Below are 19,527 nucleotides of genomic sequence, written 5' to 3'. Positions count from 1 at the left end.
TTCTTATGGCGTGTATGATCATTTTAGCCTTATTCTTTCAGCTGCAACCCTGGCGGTGTGAAACGGACTTGGGAGCAAATAAGAAATAAATATAAAAACATAGAAGCGGTAAGTAGGCTTACTTTCATATCTTATAAGTACAACAAGTACAAGGCTTTAGTGCTTCAGTCAGTCTCTGTTGTTGGATGATATCGGTATACAAAAGCACAATGCTCAGGTTCTCCGCATCACCCACAGCATGTACATAAAAGTACCCGTAGCAAAGTAACGCAAGGTGATGCGTACAGTCTGCGGGACTGCAAATGCACGACTCCGACGTGTCGCACTTACAATATACGACTCAACAAGCTGACACAGTCGAGACGAGACTCTATATCTCTCATATAACAAATCATCAGGGAAAGCCAAAGGGCTTTGCCGGTCTCTGAACACTCTTGCCCTCCTAAGAGACCCTCTCACGATCTGCGCATCGAGCTCTATGGGATCCTCTCATGGATGTGTTATTAGAATTTAGGTCTTATAAATACATCCATGGATCTTCTACCAATGGTGATGCCATTTTCCAAGTGAACTGATTGGTCAGTAGGCGGTTTATACACATTGATCTGTTATCTTGAACATAACCTGCTCTGGAGCAGGTTAGGTGTGCAGCATAAGTTACCATGGCGATGTAAGCCTGAAGTTACCTGCTAACCCCAAATCCTGCTTTGTAGTACAGGCCTCTGATAGCATCCTGTTGTTGTTGTTGTTGCTGTTGTCAACAAGATCAATGAAGCACAAAAAGCTCCTTTAGCTTTATGTTGAGTTTCTAAAGGAATTATGAAACGGTTCTTATGAGTTTAGTCTTCCAAGCAAGACTTTTCTAATAGCAACTCTGCAGTGTCTGGCAGAGAAGATTCAGGTCTCCCGTCGAGTCAATATGTTTCTTCTCCGAGCTTTGTTGGCAAATATTCTGAATAAAAATACTCCACTCCTGAATAAAAATACTTACTGGGGTCCAGTACCATTAAGGCTTGTGTTGTCACATTTTTCAGTTTATGGTATTATATTATTATAAGTCAGTGGCTGTTTTTACCCACTGTATTTACGCTTAAATAGGAAGAATTTTGGCATTAACACAAAGCCTGAAACTGGCTTTTGACTGTTAAGGATGCTTTATGTGTATACAACCTGTGATGTTGAATGGATGTGACCAGTCAACCCTGTCTCCTAGAAATCACGTTTATATACAAAAATATAAATAAATACATTTTGAGGGAAACATAATGCCGTCCGGATTACGTTTTCTATCAACATAATGAGGAAATGTTGTTAATTAACACATCTGGCAAGTCACAAAAATGTTGATCCTGAACGTATCGTAGCGTAAAATGTTCATTGACAATGTGTTTCATTTGTTTCCAGAAAAAATATCAGATCTTGGTTTGATACAGAAAATGTCCACAGTGGCTTGAGATGCAATGTATTTATTAACATTTAACTGAAACCACACTCTTTCCCTAACCTTAACCAAAGTGCTTTTGTTGCCTAAATCTAACCACAGGCGGGAGTCAGGATGCGAACCCCAGACTCTGGTGTCCTGCACTTTGTACGCCTGCCTCCGGTGGTCGGGGTGGATGGAAGTACCTCTGGTGCGGTACATAAATGTAGCACTTCATCCACTCAAAAACTGAACATAATCCAGGCAGTGATTAGTTTTACGTCACCACAACGTAATTGGTAAAACAATTTAGTTATACATAAAAGTAGTAGTGGACTATTAGAGATGAGTCTAGTGGAACTACTTTCCAATGATGAAGTGCAAATGATGCAAAGAAAAACTTGTATGCTGTCTCTGTACGTTACATAGAATGGAATTATACTCCATCTTGAGATATGATTTTCAGTCATCTTGCCTAGAGCAATCCACATCTGTTTTCATCCTTGACTTTGACTTTGTACACACTTGCGCAAACTCTAAATACTCTAAGTCTAAATTGAGGCTGCAAAGTAGACACCTCATGAAAATTAGTCAGATCAGTACAAAGAACTGTTGTTTCAACAGATATTTCTACATTTAATTACTTTGTATTGGTCCATGCGATAGTCATTTAAATGCTGTTTAAATTACAGATATATGTAACCAAGACACCCAAGATACACAAAAAACTTTAAATGGATTAACATTAATTTGGACAAACTTTATCCTAGTTTTAGCCTCAATGCTTAAACACCTTTTGACCTAAAAAAAATAATCTAATCTGTCATTACTCAGGGAGCACAATTACTGTACATACTGTAGTGTTTTCCTATCAAAACCTCACTGTTTACTAGTGACTTCACTGAAAATATAGGGAAAAAAAGTTCTACAAATGCTGTAGAAGACAACAACAAAGATTACATGTACAATATGAAAGCTGCCTGTGGGTAGAAGAGACAGTCTGTACTAGATTAAGTGTTGAGAATGTGAGATGTCAGCGAGTTCAAGCTTATGTAATATCTCGTTGCCTTGAATGTACCTCAGACTCAACAGTGGAACTTAGTCATTGTGCTTCAGTCACTTTATCTGAAGTTTTCTGAACAGAACAAGAGCAAATGAATCGGACTGTGAAACTTCTGAGCTGATTTACATTACCTGATGCACACTGTTATCTGGAGATCGACCCAGATGTATTTTAGCAGTTAACTGGATCTGTCCAAAAGCATACTACGCAATGAACTCGTCAAAATATGGCACTTTTACTTGGACCTGTCACACAGCCATCACTCCTTCAAACCTATTTTATAAAATTAATAATTAATGCTTTAGGTTGGCCCCCGTTGAAGGCACTGAATTGTGATAGTAAGCCACTTCAAAACTAAACAATATGATGTATCCGTGGCTCCTCTGTTGCACTGAGATAATATTATTTTGCTAAAAGTATTTCGATACATCAAAAATGAATGTGAAGCTTTTATTTTTGCAGTTGTTGCCATTAAATGAATGACAGCTTTATAATGGAGACTGTGCAAAAGTCTGAAGTTACTCAAAAAGAGATTCATAATGTTTTACTTTATCTAAACTGTGCACCACCGTACCTCCAAATTATCTCTGTGAGCTGCCGTTCTCTTCCAAATAACTGACAAATACTTCACACAACCCTTTCAAATCTGAATTTTTTTCATAACTTAAAAATCTTGGAAATTGGACTCAAATGTCATCCATGAATGAACCATGATACTTAAATATAAAAGCAGAATCCCCACCCTGCCATCCAATCCAATCCAATTCTTTTGTATTTATATGACTTAATTTGGGCTTTGATGTGACCAAAAGTATGAAAAACTGAATTTAGTTATACACAAATATTGTTAGAAAACTCTAAAACCTTATCCTGCTCAGCGCTGTGGTGGACTAGAGCCCATCCCAGCATGCAGTGGTTGAGGGGTCTACTCTGGACAGATCAGGTTCAAACTCAGGACCTTCTTGCTGTGGGGCCACATTGCTAACCACTGACCCACTGTGCTGTTTAAAAAAACCTCTAATCCAACCTAAAACCTTTTCCCTGAAGAAAATTTATGAGATGTCGTAACAAACCAAGGCTCTTGTCGTAGCAGCTGTTTCTGTCGGTGAGACTCTTTCTCATTGTGAGTGTCGGAGTTCATTTTTCACATGCTGTCAGGAAGGCAGCTATTTGCTGCTTTCATTGTGAACTATAAACACGTAAACAAGCATGTCAAAAAAAGATCAACAATGCTTCTCTTTCTGAATAAAAGGACAAGAGGAAACAACAGATGAGGAGCTGCACTTACATGAATGCAACTGCCTGTGGTTGTTTCATATATTTCAGCTGAGGACTAATCGATGAAAGCGTACAATCACATTTTGGCATATTCTTTGACAGTTGTGATGCACCAATATACTTGTTTTGTGGGGGAAAATCTTATACTTGTATTTTATAGACCGATAATGTTATTTCCTCATAGCCTAGTACTGAAAAGTGTCAACCAAAGTGTGCAAAACAGATTACACTTTTCCAAAACACATATTGTAAAGTGAGACAATTTTTCAAAAGAGGACAGTCAAACTTTGATGATATAAAGTTGATATTGTTTGACCCAGAGTACTTTGATCACACGCACCGTCTTTAAATCATTTTTTATTGTACTACTTTGTGCTAAGTAAATATTAATGTTTCATTGTGCGTTTCATTTGGTCGCCTGTCAGTGGCGTCATATCCCCTTTAACCCCTCTATTGCTATAACGTCCGGGAAACACGGTGAACGCGACTAAACGTAACGTGAATAAAACTTTAATACGTTACCTCGTCCGTGAACAGGATTTCTGCCTGAGTCACGTCAGATAGACCTTCATCGACAATGGTGATTTAACAATGAAGACAACAACTCCCATGAGCCCACGCTACTTCAGGACGTTATCAAACTACATCTTTTGTTATTGTTTTGATGTGAGAGACCCATAGCAGCAGAAATGACATACTGTGTACTTAAAACTGATTCTGTTTTGTTGTTTTTTTCTCTTCTTTTTTCTCTTTAACATCGGTTTCATCAGATTCTATAAACCTTCAACCTTCTTCAACAAAACAAAAGCCAGAAATTCAAATTTAATTAAGCTTAAAATAGATCTTAATTGTCACTCTACCCTTTTTGCCCCAAATTGAGTTGATAAGTAACTCTAGTACTTCCTACTATGACTTGTAGGTAACATGTTCCGTAAACCCAATGGTTAGTTCGGGGTATTAGTTTAGACATGTCTCCATGTTGGGGGGGATAAAGAGCCCGGGGCTAAGTTCTAGGGAAAAAAGTTCTTCACTATAGTTACAAGGATGTTGGTTTGTTGAAATTATAGATTGGATCTCATTTCTGAATTAGATTTTTTTTTTTATGTGAAAGACTGCGGGGACTAAACAACTGGAAAGAATCCTTTCAGCTCGATAATTTCTTTGTGGAAAATTGTGTCTATTTGTCTGCCTTTGCAAGATTGAGAATTCCTTGAGGGCCATACTATGCTGTTAATACCTTTATTACTTCTCATTAAAACTTTTAGTTCTTTAGCTTGAACAGCACAGAACACATATCTAGAAATGAGACTCTGAAACAAATTATAGATATCACAATATAACCCAAAGCTGACATACAAAAGTGTTTCAACACCTGAGAGAATATTAAAATTTCTCTGCCAGTCTCTGGCCATGTAATGCGATATGAAAGATGGGTGGAAATCAGAGAGGAGTGGAGGCCAACCTCTCATCACCTGGTCACTCAGAGCGGCAGGCAGAGCGCTGGCCGTCTGTCCACTCGTCTGATTTCCATCCCCTTGGCACACCGGGTAATAGAGATCAGTAATTGGGTGCTATAAATCCTGGCCGAGGACAAGGTGGGTCAGAACAGGCTGATTACTTAGGCATTACAGTCAATCTAAGCAAGTCCTTGAATTGAAAGATTTGGTGAGGTGGATTCTCATTATCGGGCTCGTTGCATGTATGCATTTGTGTGAAAGAGTAAGGGCCAAGGTCCCCTTTCCATCGCCTGTTGTAAGATGGCATTATGCAATGCTCCAATGCCCTCAACCGTGCAGACTCGTAAACATCACAACAAATTTATTTTCCTCATCCCCCACAGTTTTATAAGAATGTTTTCAGAATTGTCAGAGAGCGGTCGGCGGGCCAGCCTGGAGTTTTAAGACCTCTCCGACTGAACGGCTCCTCAGTGCATTAAGGACCTCTGCCTGGGTGACACATTCACAGCAGGTTCAATGTTAGACCACGGGAAGGTCTTCGGTTTCAATCTGCAACAGGCATGCAACCAGGACTCTGACTCTCGCCATCTGCCTTCATCATCCCCTCAGCTTCAGTTTCACATAGTGGTGTTTATCTTTCAGTGTAGCCAGAAAACAAGCACTCAGGGTGATTAGCCCCTCATTTAACATGAAGCAGATTGATGGCTATATGGTGAAATGCACCTTTCTGTTATTTTTCATCTCAGGGCCTATGAGCTAAATCCATTTTAAGCTTCTCAGTAAGAAAAGGAGTCTATGGAAGGTGAATTAGAGTGTAAAGCCGATAGTCTTTCTCAGCATTCTCTCCAGCTGAGGGTGTGACTTACTGGATTATGGCAACAGTAGTTTCTGCTCCAACCCCCTTAAGTTCCCTGATGTGGCTTTTATATTCCTGCCTATTTTGATACAGTTTTTTGTATCGAAGCGCATCGACACATTCTGACTGTGAATTTCTTCATCACAAGTTATCCTGCTCCTTTGTGCCATCAGTCCCCCAAAAAGTCTTTGATTCACAGTCTTCAAAGTCATTTGTCTAAAGAAATAAAATCAGCAGAAGCCTGAAAATGTAAAATCATGTTATGAATAGTGATGTGGCTGGGATCCAAAATATATGAACTAAATCATCAAATGTGATCAATTATCTCAGTAAACATTTAGAGCTGTAGAAAAATATAAGCAAGAGAAAAAGATATATGACAAATTTATGCTGTGGCATCAGCGTAAACCCCTGCAGTGTGAAGTGTTCCCACTCAGAGAAGCACTCATGCTACCATCATCCCTCGACTCCTATAACAGCATGCTACTTCACTTAGCAGCCTCCATTTGGGATACAGTACAAACACTGTTTTAGCGCTTTTATCTTAATGCACTGCAACACTCTGCAGCACTAAAGGCATGATTATTGTACAGAGATAGGAGCGGCATGCAGTTAAGCAAGACGTATTTAGGCAGGAACTTAACCCAACCTAACCACTCAAGGGCAGATGGTTTTGTGATTCTCATTGCTCATTTAGTTCATTTTGTTAAATGGACTCTTTCCATATATTTTAATATAACACTAATTCCTTGCATCGTTATCCCAGTTTAAACCATAATGTCCTACTGAGTGTGTTTACTGTTTTGGAGAGCAATTTATTTGCCAGATACCAGACTGTTGTCACTTTAACCATCTGCTGGCTGGTTTGGCTGTGAAATACTCCTCAAGGAAAAAAGCAGCTGAAGGTTAGAGGGATCACAGTAAGGTTGGGTTGCTTATTTCCATTTTTGTGATAGGAGTGGAGCGGCATATGGCTGCTGTCAGCTTTTTGGTGAAGCCAGGTGTGGAGGTGAGCCTCAGCAAAGCTTCGCTGCCACACCCATCTGATAGCGTCTTCAACACAGGATAAAACGTCCGTCACCCTCAGCTCTGAGCATGCTTAGACCCAATGTGACAGTGAGGCTTGTTCTCACACTTTCAGAGGCCACGGATTTAATAGAGGCACGGTGTCAGCGCTGACCTCATCCACTGATGTCTTCACAGCTAATGCCCTAACATGTGACATTGACACTCAGCAAGACAAACAGTAAAGGAGGGAGATGGATTGGCAGAGAGACTCATATGTCTCTCTCTGGATGGAGGAGAATGATGGACAATAGACAGAAAGACAGCAGTGTCAACAGGAAACAACGAAATCATGCATGACAAACGTTTTTTGTGAAGTCTCATAGTTATGCAATGTCACATTACATTATGTCATGTTACTGTGGTGTGGGCAGGCGTTTTGAGCATATTACAGTAGAGTAGCCATTAGTATAGTGCAGTTAGTATTCTCGCTATGCAAAGTGGTGATCATATGTTCTGTAGTCTTATGTCAGTTCATGTTATCTTATGCACGCTTATTATTGCAAATAAAAACTGAAACTGGAACAAAACAGTTATAAAAATTGATTAAAAGAAAAACTAAACAAAACACTAAAATCACTTTTTTAACATAAAATGTAAAATCAAGCCATTTAAAATGAAATTAACATGGTCTGAAACAAGATAAAAGTTTAGATTGACTTGGAAGTTTGGCTTTAACGCTCATCCTAACGACTGTGGTACCCGCAGCCCCCGGAGGTATACTTTTTGTCATATCCCACAGGTGCTTTATTCTATCATTCCAATTTTTCATGACTTTGGCAATCAATTTGCTCCTAATGACTTCATATCATTGTTTTCTATTTCTGTTTTAATTAGTGTTTTTTTTAAATAACAATGTATTGGTAGTCAAAAGCATCCAATTCTGCCTATCCAGTTTTAATAGATGGAACTATTTATTGAGTTCATATTTGCCATGGCTCCTAATTTAAAGTATTGCACACTATCTAAATACTGCTCTTCTTGAGGTAAGATGATGTTCAAAGTCAGAAATACAATACATAATTTGATAATAAAATATTTTAAGACTATCAAATTAAATGTTTATGCTCTATTATACACGATAAGACTGTAAAATAGTATGTCATGCATTTGATTGACATGTAGTCAGAGCATGATTAGGACATGGTGTGAGTGTGGGAAAAAGCACAAATGTAACCATTTCTGAGGGAGAGGGCGAGAAGGAGGGGGATGCAAGGAGAATGATTTGCTGTTTCTCAGAGCTCCAAGATGTGTTTTTTTTTCCAGATGACATTAATTACATAACTAATGTTTTGAGAAGAAATAAGTTAACATTTTGCTATGATGGTTGTTTCTTACAGTAGTTTAGGAACCCAAGTCGGTAGTCCTTGTATGTTAACTATGTTGGTAGGATGAGGGTTAAAGTTCATTTATTTAGTTGTGTCCATGATTTCAGAAAAACAATTAATGACATGGCAGGCATTCGCTGGATAGAAATATACCATAGGCCTCCTCAAACTCAACCAAGCTCTTGCATAATATGTATATAAACAGTTTACGAGAGCTGATGTCATCTTTGTACATGACTTGTGTACATGAGCAACAGAAGATGAGAGAGCAATGATGGCTGGATTAATACCAAAGGTATCAAAACTGTGTTGTGTCATTTTAGTATCAAAAAGATATCAAATTTGATCAGAGGGTTAATACTTTACATTGTAAACAATGCAGTCTCCTCTCTCTGAGTTTTGCCAAAAATAAGTTCTTCTTCTTCCATTTGCTGCTAAATTGCGACCATATGAGCCCATAGTACAGCACTGCCACCACCTACAGTCAAAGAGCTGTCACCTGGCCACATGCACAAGCCATCAGCCCCTAACAACGAGATTGAAAATGTACCATCATTTGATAGTTTTTCTCCCATGTCAGTATTGCTTATCTTTGCAGGAATGTTCTTCGCAACAGTTGTAACACCACTAATTTGTTCAAACTTTTACATAAAAAAAAAAAAAGCTCTGAAAAAAGTAGCAACTAAAGGAGGGAAAGTTCCAACACATTTTGATACTGAATGGATGCCCTTCAGAAAGTCAGTGTTCAGGCAGGTTGCAGTACAGAGTGGAGATCTATGCCTATCAGCTGCTTTTGTGACAGGCAGTGCCACTGCTTTACTATTTAGTATTAAAAGCAGCCTGTAATGTCAACCCACTGCTGAATTGTTCTCTTACGTATTTCTATGTGTATTAACTTAAATCAAAGTTCATAGTTCTTATTAATGAAAAGTAGCATTGTCAGTATCAGTCAGTAATGTGTCCTGGTGTTACTTGGTATCAGATCAAAATCAAAATTTATGGTATCATCCCTCCATATGAGAGCAGTATCGTGGCTCATATGTACAAAAGTAAGGTGTGTTTGTGTTTTGTAACAGCCATGTCATGGACTTGAACTTAGAGGAAAACCCAGAGATCTGTTCAAAGTGAGATATACCCAAAACATAGTCAACAATACCAGAGCTAGCAAAAAGCAGTTAGCCAACAGACTGTAGCATCATGCTTCAGTAAAGCTGCTGTGGTCAGAGCAGTCAGCAGCATACAAGCTAGAAGAGCAGCTTGTTTAATCAGGGATGTTTACCAGATTATGTGAAATAATCAGCCTTCAAAAGGTGCTGGGACATGCTGGACCGAAATTAAAAAATTCCCAGTCCAGTTTCTTGTTCCCATGTGCCTCCAAATTGAGCTAAAACTGAAATAGGTTTTTAAAGTAAAATATAATTGAAATAAGGGAAACTAAAGCTGAACTGCAACTAAAATCAAATTCTGAAGGAAAGTAGAACTGATTTGAAAATGTGGAACCAAAGTAACCTTGATGTGGTTCTTCTCCTTGCTACGCTATGGTGTGTTTTATTATGTTTGTGTTGTATTATGCTCTATGTTCATACATAGCTGAACTCTGCTTAATGGACTAACCTGCCAAACTCACAGCAGCACAAACACAAAGGACCTGCTGTTTTTAAAATGATTGAGCCATGACTTGTCAGCAAGAATCTACTTTCGCCCTTGAATACTAAATACATGATGTTTATGCAAAGTCACGTGCACACTCCCAAGGGATCTTAGGCTGGATTTCCAAACTCTTAACAATCTTAACATGTTGTCAGCATAACAATGTCAATGAAATGATACTTCACTTTCTGTGTCAATGTGGTATTTTTTTTATTCCCCCATAAGGAAACGCTTCAATAAGACCCCCTCCCCCCAGCATTCCACATTATCTAAATCTGTGACACATTTTCCACAATCAGTCTGACAGCTGCCCTAAAACAAATTAAAATGTATGAACTGAAAATGCAAATGAAATCCAACTCATTTCAAAAAGTTTTCTGTTGTTTAAATGTTTTCTGTAATCATTGTTCACGCTGTGTAGGGCAAACCCAGAGGCATATTTTATTAATATTTAAAACTCTATTTTTATTGGAAAGTTTCTGGCATAAAAGTTTGAAAAATTGTCTGTACAGAGTTGAGTGCCTTACTTTTGTGTTAGTTGGTAATTGCTGGAGACAGTTTTCTTTCTGAGGTTTGTAACTTGTGATTTAATAAAATTAGGTCAGATTCTATAATTAAAAGTATAGTTTTATGTGAGCTGGTATATTTGAAAACACTAGATGTGCAAATACATGATGCATCTTGTTTAATCATCATTTTAAATAAGAGACTTTTGCATTGATATGTTGGGTAAGGTTATACTGACAATGTCATTGCGGACCGACCAGTGATGGAGGTGTTACTTTGTTAATATACTCTGACAAGTAAAACTACAGACACACTGCAGGTCATCTAACAAAACTTAGGCTACTACATTTTGCAGTCGTGCCTGAAATCTTTACGAACTGTCGAGTCTTTAGCTACAAAAAACTTCTTCAATGTACAGAGGCCGAGATATCTTAATTTTCAGTCCCTGTTATGAGGCAAGTTCCAAAAACACTGGATCCTACACTTCCCATGATGCATCTTAATAGCATCTCTTCGTTAGACCCTCCCTTCCTGGTAAATGCCCACATCTATCGAACTCCATGCGCCCAGTTTGTAACACAGGCTTTCTGTTGTAACATTGTAGTCTCTAAACCCAAACCAACATTACCCAGATGCCATTATTAGGGTTTACAAGCCCTTCCAGAACTACAGGCATACTGTTTAATGCATTACCATATATTATTGTTTTCATAGGCTGAGTAGTACTCCACATGATAAGTAAGCTGATCTTGATATGTAAAATCAGTAGAGTGCCTCTTCAATTTTGACATAAGAAGGAACTCAGTTCTGTGGCTCAAATATAATAATTGGTGCAAAAAAATGTAATAGAAAAAAATGATCATTTCATTGGAGATTTCATTGTACCATAGCTGTTCATGTTGATGTTAAGCGTATTGTTTTGAACATTATAAGATTCAAGGAAACTTGAGGCCTTTTCCTTGTACCTGCAATGAAAGTCAGATGCCAAACTATCATCTATATAAAGCTTTTTCTACTGCCCTGTGCAAATCAGAATTTCTCATGTAAATCCACTTGATGTGTCAACATCTAATCAGCCCAATTTGGAAATTAAATGAAGGGAAGACAAGGAGAGAAAAAGAAAGCCAAAGAGTGGGGGTGAGTCACTGCCGCCCACCACTGCCTGGCCCTGACACCTTGTGAAGAGTGCTCATTCATCACGCGGCGCTGGGCCTGAGCCTCCGTAAATCACTGTGGATAAAGGACGCACCATAAAGAATGGAATTGTGAAGGTAAGGGTTTTAAATCCCCCTAGATGATCCGAGATAAACACGGAGAGACTTTTGACAGTCCCTCGTTACCGCCACGAGCGAGAAGAGCTGTCACTGCTCCCTCCTTGCCTTTCATCTCTTGGTAACAGTCTGCCTGCTAATATCCTCAATTATCTCTGCAATATGTTGCTGGGAAAAAGGGAAAGTTCCGAGGAGGTATTCACACAATTTAAAAGTTTTAATTTGACAGCTTGTGGTGTAATGATGACTTGTGATGAGGGTAGAGGGGGCCTACAGCCCACACTGAGTGTGTGACAAGTGATTGGGCTGGACTGAGACTGGTTTGTGGATGTCAAGAATTTCTGGATCAGATGTCAGGAAGCAAAATAGATGTTTCACAGGTTGATGTGAAAAAAAAGCCCCTAGTTCCTAATTGGAAATGGTAGTGGCATTTCATCTACTGGCTGTTTTTGGTAGGAAGGCAAATATTTGTTTCATTTCCTTAAACTAAAATCCTTTTTGCAACAAAATTAAATAAATTTAATGATTCACTCTCCAGATGATACTGTGCTAAGGTCTGTAACACCTCCATGACATTTTCCCTCTGTTGTATAAAAGAGAAAAATGTAATAGAGCAGTGTTGCACAGTGCTTGGCTCTGTTTTCTGAACCCACTACTGTTCCTAAACCCATCCAAATGTGCAGGAGAGAGAATAGAGAGCATTTACATAGACAGAGCAGCCAATGACTGCTAAGTCACAGTGTATGATGGAGACACAAAGGGCACGAGACTGTCGCATGAAGGTTGACTCTCAGGAAATATCCTCCCAACTAGGTACCTAGGCAGGTAATTGTCTTTTTCCCTTCTTTTTTCCTGTCTGATATATATACATAGCTTCAACTTGGAGGATAAACCAATCGATCATTCCAAGTGTCTCAAGTAATAAGGGAAAGTGATAAATCATGGCTTTGCACTCAGGTTTATGAAATATTGTCCGTCCTGCAGGTGTGGATGCATTATCTAGCAGTCAGTGTTCCTGGGCTTAGGTGCTGGTGTCAGAGCACGTAGGCAGCACTGTGCTGCGACTAATAGGAGGATCCGCCTACGGTGGAAGTGCCTACTCCATCAAGGGCTTTGTGCTGCAGTGCAATTAGTATACAAAATATTAACATAAGGATCAGACGTGGTGTTTCCACCGGGGCGCAACTTAAAAGTTCAAGGTAGTTCACGTCGGCGTAGTTGTGATCTTTTTTTACTGGAGTAATTGCCTCAGGTTCATTCAGCTTGAATCAGTATAAGGTGAAGTCAGTACCCTCAGTGGCATAATGACAGAGTACACACTTTCGTGCTCACATTAACAGCTTTTTCTTGATAGATAAAAGTCCCAAATAATGGCTTCTGTGATGGAGTGAAACCAGGATAACAAATTGGCCCTTTGTGATAACAACCCCCCCATGAGCTTCCCGGGTGTGAGAGAGAGAGACAGTTTTGAGGAGAGTCAGGTCTGCAGCAGCTTTGCGCCAAGGGAAAAGCTCCATGCCCTACAGAAGGATGGATAGTGTAGATTTGTAATGGTTCCTCTGCTTTTGACAAAGTAACCCAACCTGCAACTTTCATCCTCATTGGCTGAGTGAAAGGACATTGGCAGAGGAACTGGCCTGAGATAAGTGAGGTCTGTCGCTCCGGCTAGTACGTTATAAATTGCAGCTACCTCAATCATGTGCATGAGACAGGCGAGCTGTCTCCTGTGACAACCTCCTTTTGACTTGACATGCAAAAAAACAAAACAAATTGATACAAGGCGGAGAAGGAGGGATTGAAAAGAATGAGGGCTGTGCAGATGTGGGAGGTGATGTCTTCCTCCACAACTTTTATTTAACATTGCATAACGCAAGATTTTAATATTACATTAAATTGCTGTACACACTAAAAATGTTGATCCACTGAGTATGCAGTTAACTGGACTATGGTATTGAAATCTTCTTAAGTGAAGTTATCTCTGTGTATCACATGGCACATCCAGGGTCAGTACACCCAAAACACAACAATAAATTTAATTTACCCTTAATGATACCCAGCCATGCAGAGAGGTTTGATTTTATTTGTTGAGGTTTTGAGATATGCGCCTCCTAAACTAACAGACCTCTCGTAAACACTTTAGCAGTTTTAACAGTTTTTGTAGGGACTGTTTATTCGGTAAAAAAGAAGTTCCAATAAAAACTTTTTAAATTTGTTGAGGACCTCAAACTAAATGCCATCACCTCCACTGTTTTGGATGGTAGCAGAATTCTCAGCAGCAGATATCTCTTGGAAAATAAAACAAAAACATTCTGCATGACTAGATACTAACGATTTGGATGAACTAACTCTTTCATGCACACAGCCACACAGCCATACTCAAGCCAACCAGGTGATTTCACTTTTTTTGGCTAATTAGACTTTTTCCACCGACTGTGTGGGCATGTGCAGACTGCAATTCAGTACATTGACTCTGATGTACAGGGCCTTTTATACATTCAGTAGTAATTAATACAACAGCAAGGTATCTTATCAGCTTATACGAGTGTCATCCATTTCTGCAGGTCAGTACCATCAATGGACATTTTCTCTGTTGCTAAGTGCTGAAAATAGGGAAGAATCTTCTTCTGTTACATGTAATGCAAAAGAGATTACGCAACCTCGACTGTGTGTTTTATGTGGGTGTTGCCATGGACAAGCACAGTACTTTGTTGATCAAAGTCACTCTGAAATAGCGGAGATATTTGACAGAGGAGTTGGGCTGAGGAGATAGATGTTTCCTTTTAACCCACACTCCTACCGAGTCTGTTCTCGCTCTGGAAAAGCCTTTGACTTTTTGTTCTTGTTTTGACCGTATGCACATACACAAATCTCTTGTTATTGTAAACCAAAAGCCAGGCATTAGCTCTTTGGCAAAGTCTCAGACAAGGGGTATTAATCACATGACCACAGTTCACTGAACTCTGCCTTGAAATATGAGGCTCATTTCTCCTTCCTGTATAATCAACTTAGGAAAAAAATCTGATATTTCACCTTGAAATGCTTCATAACTTGCTTACGGGATTTTAAACTCGTCATGCTCATGCCTGATTATACTAGACTGAAAGAAAACTAATGAAATAAAAGCTGGGATTCTGCAGCACAGCTTCTCTTAACACATGCACACACCACTCTGTGCATGCCAAGAAGCAAATGAATAAACCTACATGAAAGCTCATATTAATTGTAGTGTAGTTGTCCTACTTTTAGAGCTGACAGCAGATGCGAAATTATAAACACTGTATATTGGCCAGTTCTGCCCATCAAATGGGCCATGGATAGATTTATCAGACCATTTTCTTTCAAGATCATCAATCAGTCACTGACCCTGTGGGATAACTTCAGAGGATACATGGGAAGACCTGAGAGACAGTCTTGTGTCTTTCTTTGTGCATATGGAGTATGGTACAGTAGGTCACACATCTCTCTAAAAAACAAGACCTTAACCTTCCATTTAAGCAGTGAAAATCCTTAAGAAATTTGGTGTATATTGGAGTACTCTTATTTGGCACATTGAAGGAGGAAACACTACAAAATTCACATCATCACAACTGATCATTTCAGGGGTGTCACTATTTCTTTGAATATTGGTTATTTGTTTAGTCTTTCTTAGTTTCATGCTCTATTTTAGTGGCACACAGTATTTTATGCAAATGATCCACTTGTCAGATGCTGAGTTTTAACACAATAACACCCTGTTGGGCACAAAATATTGCTAAAGGACAACTTTGTTGCTAATTATGTAAACATCCAGTCTCCACTACCATCCCCGTAAGCTCTTCTCACTGTGCTAGCCATCTCTAGCAATCAAACCAGAGCCAATATTATACAGCAGTTTCTGTTGGTAACCTTTTTTTCTTTAGGTTTATTGTATTAACTCAGTTTCTGTGGTCATTTGTGGTGTATTTCACTTGATTCCTCACATAAAGAGGCAATCCACCCACATTAAGCTCACTGTGCGATATTAGCCTTATAATGAGATCTGGATTTTGTTGCAGTGGCCAATGCTGGGACTGCATGTCAGGTGCCACGATTGTAACCTAGTGATTAACCTTCTGTGATTTAAATAAGCCTGGTGTTCTGCTAACTGGCCGCTGAGGCAACTGAGTCAATCAGAAATATGTAGGCAGGATTTAAAATAGCCAGAAGAATGGTTACAGAAAAATTGTCTCAAAAATGGCAAAAAGCATGGATGATGCCGCTGCAATAGTAATGTTTATTTTGCAATAGTTCAGCTACCAGTCACTGATGTTTAGATGTCAGTGGATGGAGGAGGTAAACTAGGTAAGCTAAGTCTGGCTACATTTCTAGGTAGTATGGACATTGCAGACATGCATTAATCGATACCAATGAGGTTGAAAATCAGAGTGGTGTTGACTGAGATTAACAAAGCCTCCAGCAACAAATTTATTGCTTTTTTTGCACACTGTCACACGTACCCACCCACACACACACCAACCTAACAAGATAAACAAATGCCAAACATTTTAAAAGTTTGGAAAACCCCAATTACTTGGAGAGACTTGAGGAGGAAAAAATGACTATTCATGAAAGCAGTCAGATGTTAGAGGTCAAAGTGGTTCCCTGATGGTTCCACGTCCTCGTGCTGAGCAAAGCCTCCTCTGTCACCTCCACTGCTGCTCTCCTCTCAAACAACGCTCTGCATTCAATCCTTTCAGGAGAAGCTGTGCCCTTCCTAACAAAATACTGATGTTTAATTCATTCCCGGACACCTGGGGGACGCACATAACAACAGGGAAAAAAAAAACAAAAAGGGGGTAGAAATTAGATGGAACTAAATGTTTGCTTTGTATTTGCTATCGGTGGATGTGAAATGAATGAAGGGCCTAAAACAAGACCAAGGAGACTTAAGACATTTGAGAAGGAACATCAGGGACTGGAGGCTGTAAAGACAAATAAACCATGTTTCCTTCTGTTTTGTTTGACTTCAGGAGTGGATGAGGGCAGAGAAGATGTTGCTGGACACCTTGGCGTGCTCCCTCTTAATCAGAGGTTGATTAAGCGCACTTTCAGAAGCATGGATTAGGGGGCTCCCCTCGGACTCCGCTAAATTGGTCGGAAGGGAAGGAAGGCAGAGTGTTGAGCGCTGCTGAGGGAACTTTTGATGTGTCAGTCAGAGAGTCTGGCATGGTTTACTTTTATTGACCTTCCCATCCTTGATTTGTGACAGATCCCCTGGTGCTGGGGAAGGTGCTTGTGAGGTGGCGAAGGTTAGAAGAGATTCAGCTTTTGAAAAGAATTTCCAAATTCTGCTGATCTGGTTGAGCTGCCACAAGCATTCCTGCAATTCATAACAATGAAGGGCATGGAGCTACTAAGCATTTGCAGCCTAGACATTTTTTGAAGATTATATTTCTGTCATTTTTGCTTTATTTGACAACAACAGGAAAAGACATGTGGCGACTTAAGGTCCTGGGGCAGATTCAAATCCAGGATGTTGCACCTACATGGTGTGCATCTTAGACAACTGATCTGCCAGGAAGTCCTGGCCTAGTCAATTTTTAATATGTGGTACTTTCCATTAGTCTTTCATTGAAATCTAAACAATGGGTTTTACTCATATCATCTTGTATGCACCGGTAATGGATTCAACAAAGTACCACAACTCAGCTCTAAATATATCTGTCCTCCTGTATGGACAGTGTGTGTCATTTATGGATTTATGGTTAATAATAGCCTGATGCTTTTTCCGCTATCAGACTGGTTTGTAACCCCTTCACAGAAGGCATGGCATTATTCATGTTGCGGCGGTGGCACCGCTATTAATGTAATGAGTCAGGCTGTTAATGTGATCCCGCTTCAGACACAAAGGGGATCTCTCAACCTGAGCTCCTGCTGCAGACAGGAGACCTCTGTGCCCTACATAACAACGATGGGACATGTCATCGCTGATTTATTTTGCCCTTGAACCTCCTAGTGATAGGACCTTGTGGGATAGCCTTTAAAAGAAGCGCCCAGAGATGAAATGAATGCTCTGTTCCAAACTATTGAAAGACGTGCACTACAGCTGAAGGCTTTTAGAGGGAGTGCTGTAATCTAAAATGTGCTATTTCTCACACATAGCACAGCTCTGGGATGGGCTGATCAGATAGCTCAAGATGAATCTGACTTGACCTGTGAGCAGCAGTCACTGCCTCCTGCATTGCCGGCCATGAGAGGAATTTGCAATGGATTCCAGATAGATAGAAATCAATTCAAATTCAGCTGAGGCACTATACCTCGATAAGGCATTGCTACACCTATACTCACAAATTTCATAATGAATAGATAAGGATTAATGTAATTTTAAACTGTCAGTGCCTGCCAGATGGCATGTCATGAATGAGCTTATCATTGTGCCATGATTTTATTTACATCCCACAACATAAACAGCCTGGTTCATTTGTGTCCTATCCATACCTTCCATGGAGGTGCATCCTCAGAAGTGTTTTAAACAGCCTTATTAACTCAGTCCACTTGCTCATGTAATTAATGTGTGCTTACAATGCAGCTGATATCCACTATGTAACCTGTGAAGACACACAATAATTATGTGACCGTTTGAGTGACAGAGATCAGGAAAGCAAATAGAGGAGGCCTGTCCTCAGCCTCATCAGGGGGAGCAGAGTGTTGGTCCAGGTTAATAGGCATTCTCCAGGGAGGGATTAGCTGGATTTAAAGAAAGTAAGGAGGGAGGCATTTGAATTCAGTATAATAATGTCAAATACCCTAAAAATCATATATTGTCATGGGCCATTTACAAGTTCTCGGTCCAAGGCTTTATGAAGTTCCCTACACAGGCATTAAAAAACACTAAGATCCTGTGAAAGAACACTTTATTTGAGCTGGACACTCTGTAGTACCATCCAGAAATAGCCAGCCATCTGTTTCCTGCTTTTGCACCAGCCAAAAACTGAGCTAGACACATTCTCAAACTGATTGAGTCTTGAGTGAGGAACAAAGGAGGAGGCCAGACACGTGCCTGGATCCTGAAAGTCAGCACAGGCAGGAAAATCTTACTTTATAAGGGGAATGCCACTTGTAGTAGAGTAGACCTGTGATCGATTGGGATGTGAAGTGGCTTAGCCGTACCTCTGTGTGTCAATAGCTTCCCCCTCTCCCTCAACCCTGTGATAAAACAGAGGCTCATGGTACTAAATCTCAGTCGGTGTAAACCTGCGAAACTGCCTGTGTGATTATATTTTCATCTTATAAAACTTTATTTACTTGATCTGCAACTAATTCCTCTGATCACGCTGTCAAAAGTGTCAAAACTTTTACTTCAACAAACTCAAGCCAGGGCACAAGACCTAGAGGAGTTAAAGGTTGAATGGACAACAAATTAGAATGCGCTCCACAGCGCCATAGATTGAGACAAGGATTTAATTGGCTCCATATCAGGGTTAGATAGCACCATTGTTGACTTTTGATTAGAAAAAATAAAAGAACAAGGTGCCTTGATATTGTGGTGATAAGCAAAAATCCCAACTCGATCACATCAATAAGTTTCTCGGGTGCACGTAGGTGGCTCACCTTGTAACCAATGACAGTGGCCACAGTAACTCGCTGGCAGATAGACATCAGAGGTTTTCTAGC

General features: G+C 39.7%; 1 protein-coding gene across 9 annotated transcripts in view; it reads left to right on the top strand.

Moving 5' to 3' along the window:
• LOC122869088 (RNA binding protein fox-1 homolog 3-like) overlaps nucleotides 1-19,527 on the top strand; it is a 487,998-nt gene that overhangs the window by 133,313 nt on the left and 335,158 nt on the right. Inside the window, exon 2 of one of the 9 annotated variants that reach the window (XM_044181676.1) lies at nucleotides 42-108. The exons of the other annotated variants lie outside the window; for them this stretch is intronic. The gene's annotated coding sequence lies outside the window, so the exon portion shown is untranslated. The remainder of the gene's footprint in view (nucleotides 1-41; nucleotides 109-19,527) is intronic. 9 annotated transcript variants of the gene reach the window in all.

The sequence above is a fragment of the Siniperca chuatsi genome, linkage group LG21 (genome assembly GCF_020085105.1).
Source record: "Siniperca chuatsi isolate FFG_IHB_CAS linkage group LG21, ASM2008510v1, whole genome shotgun sequence".
NCBI classification, from domain to species: Eukaryota; Metazoa; Chordata; class Actinopteri; order Centrarchiformes; family Sinipercidae; genus Siniperca; species Siniperca chuatsi.
This window is presented reverse-complemented; position numbering and strand designations above follow the sequence as displayed.